Below are 12,720 nucleotides of genomic sequence, written 5' to 3' on the forward strand. Positions count from 1 at the left end.
CTTGCCAGTTTTAAGTTTTGCAATTTCTGAGGAATTTTCTTGGGGTCCTCATCTCCATCCGTTCAGCACAGGATGTCTTAGAGCTCTGCCTGGGTGGTTTGCTGAGAAGACTTGGAGATGGGGCAGGGGCAGTGTTCCCGAGGTTCTGGGGGCCGCTGCGTTCCCACGTCCGAGGCAACCGCACAGTTTGAGGCTTTCTGTCCGCCGCAGCAGGCCCACTCCCGGTGTCTCTGAAAAGTCTCCAGCAGAGGGAGACACTCCGGCAGCTCCTCCGCCTGGAAAGCGCCGGGCCCGAGCGGGTGGGGGTGGTGGGGGTGGGGAGAGGGGGAGTGGGGAAGGGGTGGGGGGGGGGGGGGCCGGGGGCGGGTCCCTGAGCGCTGACGTCCCGAGCAGTGCTGGGAAGTATAGGCTGTGTTGTCACGCCGGTGTCAGTCTGATGAAGATTGGCATCAGGTAAGCTGTCATTCATTTCCATGTCAGAGCCGCTTCTGCAGGCGGCGCGGCTGCGGGCGGCTGCCTCGGAGCGCGCGTGTTTTATTCCGGTCCCCAAGCCGGAGTATTATTCATTGCGACAGGGCAAGGAGGAGAGCGAGCGAGGGAGGCAGCGGGAGGAGAGAGGGAGGCGGCAGGGAGGAGGGAGCGGGGAGCGGGGAGGGAGCGCGCAGGGAAAAGCTGGGGAAGCGCCGGCGAGCGTGGAGCGGGGCGAGGCTGGGGAGGAGGCGGTCCAGCGTCCGGCCGCCCTGCGCGCAGCCCGCTGCCTAGCCCGTAGGGCAGGGGCCGGGCGCGCATTGTCCGCGCGGGAGGAGGACCGCCGGGCCCGAGGCCCGGGAGAGGGCAGGCGGGCGGGGAGCTGCGCGCCGGGAGCGAGAGCAGGGACGAGCGCGCGGGCCGGAGCTTGGTGCGGGCGGGTTGGGGCTGGGCGCTCCTCCGGCGAGGCCAGCTCCAGGTTCGCTTTCTCCCGGCTTCGGGCGCCCTTTGGGTTGGCGCTGCTGGCTCCACCAGCCTGGGGCTGCCTTCGAGCGTCTAGAAGCTGGAGCAACCCCAGACTCAGGCGGGGCGACTTAAGTCAGAGCCACCGCCACGTCCGGCCTGGGCGAGTAGGGTTTGCAGGCGGATCGGGGGGACTTCGGAACACGAGTCAGGGAAGCTGGGATCCCCGGGGCCAGTTTAGGGGCCCCAGCTCTGCAAGGAGCGGTAATTGTAGGATTACGGGCTTTGGGTGGACTGTTGGGAGTCCTTGGTGAGGTGGGGGAGGCCTGGGGCCCACTGCAAGGTTTGGGAGTAAGGAGTCCTCCTGGATCGAGTCCTTCAGGCACGAGTTCGTAAAAGAGGGGCTGGAAAGCAGAGGGCAATAGGGCAGGGTCTCGAGTCTGCGCAAAGTTTGCGTCTCTTTCGGGTTAGATGTGCGGGCTCTCCCAAGCCCCCGAACCCGAGGAAGAAACGGGCGAAGCAGGCTTCCCTTTTGGGGTCTCAGAAGTGCCTGCGCAGCAGGAAGACCCAGGCTCAGGATGGGCGTGCGGCAGAGCTAGGAGAGGTGGTGCAGCAGCCCCGAATTAGGGCTGGGGTTCGGGGCCAGGCTGGAGTTTCGGTTACAGGGTCCTGGCTGATTTTAGAAGCGTGATTGAAGGGCCTCTGAGTGGTTTAGGGATCGAATGTACACCCCGGCCAGAGCAAGGGCCTGGAGGTGGGAGTTGGGGGCCTGGGGTTACATCTGAAGCCGGGGTCGGAGGAACGGATGGCATTTTTTAGTATTTAGGCACAAATCACAGCTTTTTATCGGGGTTGAGGCTCTTGAAATTTGTGGCTAGTGGAGCGCGCCGGTCCCCACGCTCCGTGGGTAGGCAATGAAAGTAGTTGATCCGAGTCATGGCAGACGAGCCCCAAATTTCTGCTGCTTCTTCCGGAAAGAGGATCTGGAGGAGAGGACTTGAGGTCCATAGTACCCGGTCCTAGGCGAAAGAAAGATTCCGGGAAGCGGACAAATCGAGGGGCCATTCTGGGTGAAGCGACAGGAAAGCCTTCAGGGCTCGAGGTGGATCCGAAGCCTCCGAGAGTCACTGGGGAGTCTGCGGGAATAGCGTGGCGGGATGGGCTCTGGCTGCCCGCAGGGGCCGCGGCCTGCGCAGGGGCGCCGGCAGCGAGGTGCCGCATCGCGCCCGGGAAGTCCCAGCTGCCGCGGAGGACCCGGAGGGCTCCACTGGGGCGCCCAACTTGAACCGCCGGCTCTGGACACGCAGGCGCTGCCTGAGCTTCTCCGGGCCGGGAAGCCCCTTCACGGGGCCGTGGGAGCGATGTTCCGCCTCGGAGAGGGGGGAGCTTGGGGTTCCCTACGCTCACGCTCTTGTCCTCGGACTTCTCCGGCATGTTAACTTCTCGGATATCAAATGCTTTCCAACTGGTGGAAGCCAAAAGCTTTGCATTGTAGTCAGATTTAGGTAACCTCCTCCCCCAAACAGAAAATGATGGTGTTCAAACACAAAAAGATCTATTACGCGAAGCCTAACCCCTAGACCCCCGGCTTACTCTGCCGTTCTGGCCGTCGCGAGGCCTCAGGACCTTGGGGGGAGGGAGGGGTCTCCTGTTCCTGGACGATGGATCTGAACCCGCGCCCCAGATTCAGGCCTAGCTCGGGAAAGGGAGAAGTCCCGACCTCGGAGGGAGGTTGGCCGTCTGGCCAGCTAGGGGATCAGTGCGTTGGGGGATGTAAGGGAGGGAGGCTTGAAATGTCCTTTTTGCAATCCTGAGCCGGACCTCCCAGCCCTCGCACTCCTCGCGCCCCTCGCCGGGGTTGCCAGGCCGCGCTTCCGGGGCACAGAAGACGCACGACCCGCGAGTGGCCGCCGGCGGCCCAGGGCGCGGCGAGAGCTGGCGGCCGAGCTCCGCTGTTGTTCTGCAGGCTTGGAATTCTTACACTCTCTCCCGCCGGGAGCCTGAATGCGGGAGGGAGCCGTGACCCCATGGAGACTCCCCGGTCCCCGCCTCCCCTTTGTGAGCTCCGAAGGCTTGAAAGCCGAGAGAAAGAGAAGCTGCTTCGAATAAAGGGCAGGGGGTTACCGGAGAGAGATGGGCCGGCCACCGCTCACAGTAAAATACCTCGCGCAAATTGCACTGAAGTGTACCGAACTCGAGACTGGCTGTTTTATGATCCTTTCTGGGAGTTTACTGCTCTCTGCTTTTAAGTCTATAGATTGCTTTAAGTTAATGAAAGTGCTGCTTTCAAAAGGAGCTTTTATTGTTGGGCCATGATGAGTCCAGTACCTCCCCTTTACTCTTCCAAAATGGGCCTGTTTAAAAAGAAGGAGACTCCTGAATTCCCACATGGACAGAACTTGGGGTAAAACACCCGGTGACAATAAGGATTAATAAAAATCAACGTCCAAGTAATTCAGGAAGACGAGTTTACTTTTTTCCCAGTCCAGTGTCATCTATACATTCTTATCTCGCCTTTTGGACTTCCATTGAGTCTGACTTTAAATGTTGCATGGTGCTTCCCCCTTACATCCCTTCTCAACATTGCTTTATACAGGCCTGACCCTATTCCATTAAATTCAAACTGGATTTCAGGGTTTCAACTGGCTGCCAAATCAAACTGCAACTAAAATATTTACTCGGGGTTTTGGGGGTGGGGTTTTGCTTTGCTTTTAGTAAGATAGATGTGTTAAAATGTCAGGGAGAAAGTCTGGAAACCTTGAGAAGAAATGTAGAAAGCTATTTTTCAGCACTTTTTCCTTTTTCAATCTATTTGGCACAAAAGGTGAGATGACAAGGGTTTTGACTTGGTCCTAACACAGAAACTGCAGTGAGGCTGGGCTGTGGCTTTGACCGCATGTCATAACCGTTTAAACTGCGGTTAGTTGTTCAAAGCTTCTCCAAGCTGGGTTTCATTAACTCTACACCAGTTGCCTGGAAGTTCAGTAGCAATAAATTGTATAAACACATTTGAAGTAAGTTAGTGATGAAATAAGGAGAATTACTGTCTTGTGAGTGGAGAATCTTGAATTCATGGAGTTCTAGCTTAACTGAAAACATACCTCCTCTCCCTTGGCCTTGATGTTTATGGGTGCACCAGGGTGTGTGTTAAATTTCTTTCTGCCATGTCCATCTTCAACCTGGGGCTGTAACTCATTAGGGACCAAGGCATGCCTAGAAAGCAAAAAGGTTGAGTTTTAAAGGGGCTTCTATTAGCCTGGTTTAGAAACCAAACCAAACCCATCAACCTGATTTCCTTACTTTAGGTGAATGCAGTGTGCAATGCGAACAGCAGCAGAGCAGGCCAAATTAGATTTTTAAATGTTAGTGGCTTAATAATACTGTGTTGTTAGCAATTGAATTTGTTTTTTATTAAAGAAACAACTTATAAAATTTATAGGCTTCCAACATGTTGCAAGATTTCCATGCTATTTATTTAGCACCCCCCTTCTATCTCCAATTTTAGACTTTTGTTCTGATTTATTTAATTTGGAGCACATTTTCTAAATTAGTTTGAGGAAGGTGAGAAATGCTGTTCTAAGTTTTCCTTTTCCTAGGCTGTGTGGCACAAGGCCTGCGATGCTGAGATATATATAAATGTGTGATGCAATTGCTAGAGGTGACGGCATGGGAACCAGAGTGTCTGATCAAACAAAATGCAGATCAGAGTGTGAAAAAGGTGAAAGTGAATTGTCAGTTACCCACCGTTAGCCTTGATTCTAGCCAACACACCACACTTTGTATAAAACACTTCACGTGAGATTCATGACTTATTGAAGATTGAATTCTATCGAGAAGCAGAATTTAGAGGGAGGAGCCACACTGGCTGGGTTCTGGCCAGGCTGCTTGGCCAGCTTGTTGCAATGGGGATCTGCTAATTTAATTAAACCTAATACCTGGTGGGAATGGAGGAAGGAGATAATCAAGGCTGGCAGGTCAGCATGCTGAGCTAGTGTTTGGGCTGAAATTTGGGGGCTGGGCAGCTTTATACCCTGTCACTGTCTGGCTACAGGACTCCAGCAGGTCATTTAGCTTCTCGAACTTGGTTTCTCCATCTCTTAAATGAGTTGTTACACAAATTGCTCCTCAGGCTCTGAGGAGTGAATCCTGCACGAATCATACTGGGTGCACTCTAAATAACAAAGGGAATGGGGGAGGGAAGGCCTCTGAGTAGCAGTCACAATCTTCAGTGTGTTTTCTTTCTCTGTTTGGCTCCAAAGCTTTTCCCCATGGTTCTCAGGAGTTCTAAGACTTGGGTGAAAGGGTAGATCTCCTGCCTTTCTTTACATCCTAGAATTTGAAAACCCTGCTGTGATTCCAAACACCACCTGCACGTCATCAGGAGGGACAATTAAGTTGCTACGCAGGGGGAAGTGGCATGCTTATTCCCAATGGTGCTACCTGGAATAGCTTTCATGCATCAGTTGAACACAGAATCTGACCTATCAGAAACCCAGCGCCTTTTCTATGCCATTGGGAAGATGAGGCCTAAGCACCAACTAGGTTGTGACCTCTGGTCGGGCTGGGGGGATAGGTGCTGGTCCAGAGCTAGCTGCTGCCTGACCCTCGCTTAGAAGTCTTCATGCTGGCAGTTTAAAGCAGATTCTGGACCAGAAACTGGCACTTATGCAAACATATATGTACTTGGACACTTTTTTCCTTCAGGTGTCTGATTTTTTAAAGCCAGCCTTGATTCTGAAGATGCGGCTCCAGTAGAAGGCCTGCCTTTAGTTCTCCCTTGTCTGTGGGGACTTCTTGGAGTAATTTTTCCCTCCATTGTAGCCTCCTGCAGTCACAGGCAACATCTTGGTCTCCATTCTGATTGGGGGTGAGAGTCCCATTGAGGGGAGAAGGAGCAACCAGTTTGCTGAGAGAGTGGAAAGGTTCAGTCCTTCTTCCACATGCCCCAGCAGTGAGGGAGAACCAAGCTCCAGATGCTTGAGAAGAACTTGCTGTGTGAGCTTGCTGCAAACGAGTGTCTTCAGGGGGACCTGCTGTTTGGCTTGGAAGCCTCACTGCGGGCCCTGTCTGCCTGGGTTTCTAATTACACGAACGAGGTTCTGCTAAGACCTATCTCACTAAAAACACATCCCTGTGTGTAATAAGAAACCCTAAACCAGGCAGGATATTTTAAAACTGAAGCAATGAAGATTAGATTAAGTCTCCACCAAACAGCTTCGTTCTCGTATTATTTTTGGCTGGAATGTGGAGGAAAGCAGCTGGCCCCGGGGCCCCAGCAGACTGAGGGTTCTGATGGCGCTGGGGTGGGTGGCGTAATTGTTAGTTTCTCTGCTTAACAGGAATGTGGCCAATTTCAGTACAGCTCAGTCAAAGTAGTGGGGGTCTGAGGGAGCCCCAGGGTTGGGGAAGGACCAAAGAGTGGCCCAGGATCAGCAGGTCCCAGAGCACTGAGGACACTTCTAAATTCTCCACCTCGTTGGGAGCTAGTCTTTTGTGTTCAGCCTATGCTGCCACTCCCAATCCCATCTTATGCCTAGTAAACCCATCCATTCTTCGCAAGGCCTTTGGAAGAACTTTAATATATTGGGTACCTTTCTAGGTGGAGAGAAGGAACAAATAGTTGTCCAAGATTCCTGGAAATGGAGCCCAGAAACCTGGAATAAAGCCTTGTCTTGTTCTGCTGGGCAGAGGCACCATGGTGTTTCTTCATTCAGCAAGTATTTAAAGTGTCTCCTGTGTGCCTGGCACGGCCCTAGGCATTGAGGATACAGCAGCAACAACAGATGAGCACACATGTGTAATCATCAAGTCCCTGTCCTCAAAGAGCTCGCCTGCTGCGGAGACAGAGTAGAGTGTGGGCTTAGAATTGGATACTACTGCATCGAGAGCCTGGGTGTGCTAGTTACTAGTCAGATGAATTTAGACAAGTGGATTAACATCTTTGATCCAATTTCCCCACATATAAAGCGGGAAATAGAAGTATAAAGCTCAAAGGATTGTGGAGTGAGCATTTATAAAGTCCACTGCACGGTGTCTGGCACATGGGACAAGCTCTGCCAGTTCTTTGCCCTGGGGTGTTGGGCTGAAGCGCCAGTGGCTGGGCTACCCAGCTGAACAGCCCCTTTCTGTTCTGCTTCCCGAGGACATGGCCTGGCCTCTTCACAGTACTGGCACCATCAGCAAGTGCTGAACAAACAACTGGTCACGTGTGGCCTGGAGCTGCCTGCTGCGTGCAGAGTCCGGCAGGGCCATGATAGAAATAGACCTGTCCTCAGGGGACGTGCAGTTTGGGGGTGGACAGCACCACATACACAAATGCATAAGAGGTGATGTGCAGACGCACTGAGGTGACAGGAGAAAAGGCACAGGTTGTTGCTGACCAGAGGAGGCACAGGAGGGACGGGATGCTGCCAAGTGACCAGTGTGTGGTGACCAGGGAGATGTCTACAGGGGAAGTGTGCTTTTTCAGTGCTGACTCAGAGTGAAGAGGTCAGCCCCCCAAGTGGACTAGCCCTGCCTCAGGAGTTTCACCTGGGCCTCCCTGCTGAGCACTGGCCTCTGTCACACATGGAGGGATTCCTGAAAGGATTTTCATGTTGACTTCTCCATGGGTAGAACTTAGTCTAATGACAGTGCGTGAAACAGTAATACCATTCCTGATGACAGCACAGCTCTCTCCAGTGTTCCTACTTTTCCTAAATCAAGAGAGCAGACAGTATAGTTCCACACCTCGCCCTCACGGGGACCGTGAAGCTAACCAATGTCAGAGTGGTTGGGATGATGCAGGGGACAGGGATTTCTCTTGGTGTCAGAGAATGGTGGACACTGGCCGTGTGTGGCCTTCAACAAGAGACCGACCTCTGGATGTCAGTTTCCTCACCTATTCAGTGAGGAGCTTGAAGTTGCTCTCAGAAGCCCCCTTCAGCTCAAAGTTCCATGGTTCTGTGTTTCCTTCTAATTGTATTGCTTCAGGACTGAGCAGTCACTGACCCCCATTCCCCCAGCAGCATCATGACAACACACCCCCAGCAGCATCATGACAACACACAGCTGCAGGGCACAGCCTGTGACAGAGTGGCCCCTGGGTTGCCCTTGTTGGTCTCAAGACAGAAGAACAGGTTGACTTTGACTTCCTGGGGCTAATGGACGTGTCCTAGCAATAGGGGTTGGCTCCATGAGGATAGCATTTTTAGTCTGAAGACTCACCGGCCTCTTCCTAAAAGGCAACGTTGGCTTATTTTGTTGAGGCAGTGTGTGGTGTTGAGAGAAGGAACACAGTCTTTGGTGTCAAATTCTCGGACCTGAACCTGGTTCTGCTAATGCTAAGTGGTGTGTCCTTTGACACATCACTTAACCTCTCTGAGCCTCAGTTTTCTTAGCTATGTAGTCAGGATAATAATCATATAGAGCACATAGGAGTATTAAAGAAATTATCTAAAAGTGCTTGGCACGTGGTAAGCTCATGGTGGATATTAGTTTTCTTTCCTAATAAAGCATGTTCTTGTGTGCTCTCTTGATTGATTCTGTCAACTTTGTGAAGCAGGTGATATGGGTATTATTATATCACTTTACACATGAGAGGAACGGGCTCAGAGAGGGGCTCTGGAAGAGAATGGCTGTGTCTGCCTGTTCACGGGGGAAGTGCGTTAATTAAGGTAGCTCAGGTCTACCTGCAACCACTATGGTCTTTTCTTTAGCCTTGTGGAGACAAAGGAAGTGCCTTGCTGAGCTCCGAGGGCTGCTCTGCCCTGAGCTCCACCTATTTCTCTCCTGAGAATCTCTTTAAAGCAACCAGACAAACACATCTCCCCTACCACCTGTACCTTTGTCTGGCAAACCCCGGGGAAAGCTATCAGCTGTTATGGAAACCAAAACTTAGAAGATCTATTTTTTTACTTCCACAAAGCCTTCAGTTATAAATGCGGCTGTGGCCGGTGCTGACAGAGCTGCAGGCAGCCCTCCTGCCTCCATCTGCCAGCCTGAGCTGTAAGGAACGTGGGGTGAGGAGAATGTCCCCAGGGGTTGACACCCACAGCCCTCCCACTCACATCCCTGACAGACACCAAGGGACATTTAGCCCATCAGTAGGGGTCTGCTAACGCTGACGAGGTGGGGGATGGGCATAGTCTCCTAACTGCGGGGTGGCACAGTGGGTCTGAGGTAGAGTAGGGGCAGTGAGCCCCACCCCCAGAGATTCCTCTAACTGCCCTCCCTCAGTCAGGTCGTTGTCATTGCATCCTGCTTTATCACAAGGCCTGGGATGAGCTGTGAGAATAGAGGGCTGCCCCTGCCCTGCTCTGGGAGGCCGTGCTCCTTATGGATTGTGGGTTCTAGTTCCAGGTCAGAGGCCCAGAGACTCTGGGTGTGCCCAGTGCCCATGTCACAGGTGCCTGTTCTTGTTCCTGAGCCCTTCACTGGTAATGCATCCACCAGCCAACAGCATGCCCGAGCCCATTGTATAGTGAATGCCCAGTGTGTGATGTGTGCTCCTCCTCTAGGAACTGCATTATCTCATTGGGAACCTGAAAAAATCAGGTCAAAATGAAGAGCTCTCTGACTCTAACACTCTTGTAACTTGCTTGGATTGTAGCATCATAATTTTCTACAAGCAGGAGGTTAAATGAGATTATGGTCAAGGTCCCTGTGAGTCTACCAGTCTATGACTACGTGCTAAAGTGTGTGGTCCAGATCTCTGAGCATCACAAATCTGGAGATAGTGGTAGGACACCAACAGATGTTTAGCCCAGTGGTGTTAGGGCATGTCTCATTCTGATTAGGTGAGGGGGATGGGAAGGTGAGGGTTTAGTGGCCACGGGCTTCATTTATTTGGCTGCAGGTGCTGGGAAAGCTCTTACTGAGAGAGGTCCTTCTGAGTCCTCCAGGCCTCAGGAAGAGCATGGGGACAGAAACTGAACAAGAGAGCTCAGTGGTGTGGTGCGAGCATTTGCTGCTGCTGCTCTCCTGTGGCCCATGTAGAAGTGCTGGTCTTGCCCTGCTGCCGTGTTGGGAACTCCTCCTCTAACCCCCCCTGCCCCGTGCCTCTCTCAGCTCTGGGAGGAGAGGGCTAGACTCATAGTGGGACAGTCTCCTGGGACCCTCCTCTCTGTGATGTGATCTAGAGGAAGGCCAAGGAGTTCTATGGAGCCCCCCAGCCTTCCCTGGAGGCCATTCCCAGGGAAAGTGACTTGCTCTTTGCACAGGCATAGCTCTCCTCAGGAAGGTATCACCATCCTGTAGAGCTTCGTAGTGGCAATGAGGCAAGACTGCTACCTCCTACTGACTTCCTCTTTGTCAAGGAAGCCCCTTTCCAAGCTGGACGTCTGGTCTCCTGGAATACTTTTCAGTCCTTTCCACTGGATTTTTGAAGGGAGGAGCGGGAGGAGAACTTCAGTACTCTGGGGAGTGCCATTAGCTGGAAAGTGGGGGCAGGGAAGAGGGGAGCTTTCCTGGCATTTGTTTTGCACAGAGCCCTGGTTTTGGGTCCCTGCCTGACCATGTGGAACTGGACTCTTCCTGGGAGGAGGGATGGCTGCCACAGCTCACTCATAGATTGAGGGAGAAGGATCTTAAGGATCTTGTTGGTCTCTGTGGTTTTTGGGGAGCTGAACAAGGGCACAGATTGGAGGCTCCTTCACTTTGTGCTGGGCCCTGTGCTGGGGGCTCTTGCCTCTATTTTATCCAGTGATGCTCAGAGAGGTGAGAGAACTGTCCAAGGTCACCCAGCTGGTTTCCTGTGATCTTGAGCCCGGTGATCTTTCTAGCCCAGCTGGCTGTATGCTTCGGGAACGTGCTTGTTTCTGGATTCCTTGCTGCCTTCTTTTTCCACCCCCCTCCCACCCTAGACCCCATGCTTCAGTATGTACAGGGCTCTGGCCTGGGTAGGTCACCAATGGTGTGACAGGGATAACTGAGGCAGGATAGTCCTGAGCAAGCCAGATGTTTGGGTCTGAGGCTCGCCGCAGCCATATGACCGCTGGATGACCGTAACAGCTGGCCCCGCTTCCTCATCAGTAAGTGATGGTGGTTGTGCCTGTCAGGGCTGTGCCGAGTTATGTATGTGATGTGTCATGCACATTATACATACATAAATGAAAGCACCTATAGTGTCTGGCATGTAATACGCGGGGAGAAAACTGGTTGACGCAGGCTCTATGATTCTTATTAAGGAAGAACATGCGTGCAAATATATACCCCTCTCATATTCATGGAGTGATGACAGCCTATTTAAGAATGAAAACTTGACCTGCCATGACTACCCACAGCCGGGGTATGAACCATACCCTTTGGAGTTTTTTCTGGGGTCAATTTCAGAGCACACAGACCTATATTGCATGCCTACTATGTGCCAATATTTGTTTGCACTTATGTTTTCCATCTAATCCAGTGCAGAGGCCACCTGGGGCCTGGAGTGTGCAGAGTTGCCTCTGCCAGGTTCATCAGCCCAAATCAGGTGTTCGGTTCCTCCCTGCTGGTAACATTTATTCAATTGAAATTTATTGGGCACCTTCTATGTGTCAGGCTCCCTGCCAGTAGGGCTCACAGTCTATGGGGGAGGCAGGCATTCATGTTCTGTAGGCAATTCATGAAACCAGGACAAGAGCCACGGAGAAGTCCAGGAGGTCATGAGAACATAACTGGAGAGTGTAACCTCCTCTGCTGATGGTGGAGGGCATCGAATGAGGCCCCTCCCAGGGAGAGACCCGGCCATCCCGCAGGCTTCCTTTCCATTCCAGACAAGGACGGGCAGTCAAGAAGACAGTGGCACCAGAAGAACCCTGCCAGGGAGTTTTGCTCACCTGTGTTTCCCGTCCAGGCTGCCTCACAGCATAGCTGATGCTGTTCCCGCACCCCTGCTCTCCTGCTCACGCTCCTTGAGGGCGTAGCTTTCAGGAGGAGCCTTTAGGAAAAACAGGCACCCCCATCTCCATTCTTCTTGCAGCCGCAGCCAGGGCCCCAATTGTATCTGCGGGTACATGGTGATGTTCACGTTCACATCTTACCTGAGTCTGATTCCCGGGTTGCCTTCATAGGCAGCAGCTGTGAACTAGGGAAGAAAAGGTCACCCTTTTTTCTCAGTACCAGCCAGGATCACTGCTGCTGTTGGATGATCTGGCCCTGTCCTTTAGATGGGATGGAATCAACTTCTTGGTGCAGTGGCCAAGGCCATGCTATCCTTTCAGAAACACTGGGGACAGTTTGTGAGTATTTTGTAGTCTGGTACTTTGGAGGGGTCAGTGAGGAGAGGCAGGAGGGGGTGGCCAGAGAGTTAAATGAACTTAAATCCTTGAGGCGGTAAATGCAAAGTTACATGGACATGAAAAGAAAGTTGCTCTCAAGGGAAGGGATCCTTGCCTGAGGCCAGGCACCCCTGGGCTGGCAAAGGGTACCTGCCCTGGGATCAGACAGGGAGGGGTGAAAGCCCAGCTCCAGCCACCTGGTGGGGGCGCACTTTCTGAACCTCTTTGAGCCTTAGACTCTTCCTTTTTGTGAACGGGGAGAACAGTGGCTCCTTGCAGGGGACTAAATGAGACAATGCAGCCAAGAGCCTGGCCCAGTCCCTGGCTCTCACTCTGTATATGTGAGTCCCTTTCCTGTCACTTCCTTCTCTCTCCCCACAGTGCTGGACAGAGACCAAAAGGAGGGAGTGGGATACAGGAAGACCCTGAGCCTCTCTGAGGATCACAGCTAGAATGGTTCTCTGAGGACACTGCAGGATGGGATATCAGTGTCAGAGCCAGGCAAGGTTTCCTGGACAACAGGGGAGGCAGTGTTGTAGGTCTTCTGAAAAAT

At 52.7% G+C, this 12,720-nt stretch overlaps 1 protein-coding gene across 3 annotated transcripts in view; it reads left to right on the top strand.

Annotated features, from left to right (window-relative positions):
• Positions 1-372: 372 nt before the first annotated feature.
• Positions 373-12,720, top strand: part of PKNOX2 (PBX/knotted 1 homeobox 2) — a 262,352-nt gene continuing 250,004 nt past the window's right edge. For all 3 annotated transcript variants that reach the window (XM_066259631.1, XM_066259633.1, XM_066259632.1), the window contains exon 1: positions 373-453. The gene's annotated coding sequence lies outside the window, so the exon portion shown is untranslated. The remainder of the gene's footprint in view (positions 454-12,720) is intronic.

This window comes from Saccopteryx bilineata, chromosome 2 (assembly GCF_036850765.1).
Source record: "Saccopteryx bilineata isolate mSacBil1 chromosome 2, mSacBil1_pri_phased_curated, whole genome shotgun sequence".
NCBI lineage: Eukaryota > Metazoa > Chordata > Mammalia > Chiroptera > Emballonuridae > Saccopteryx > Saccopteryx bilineata.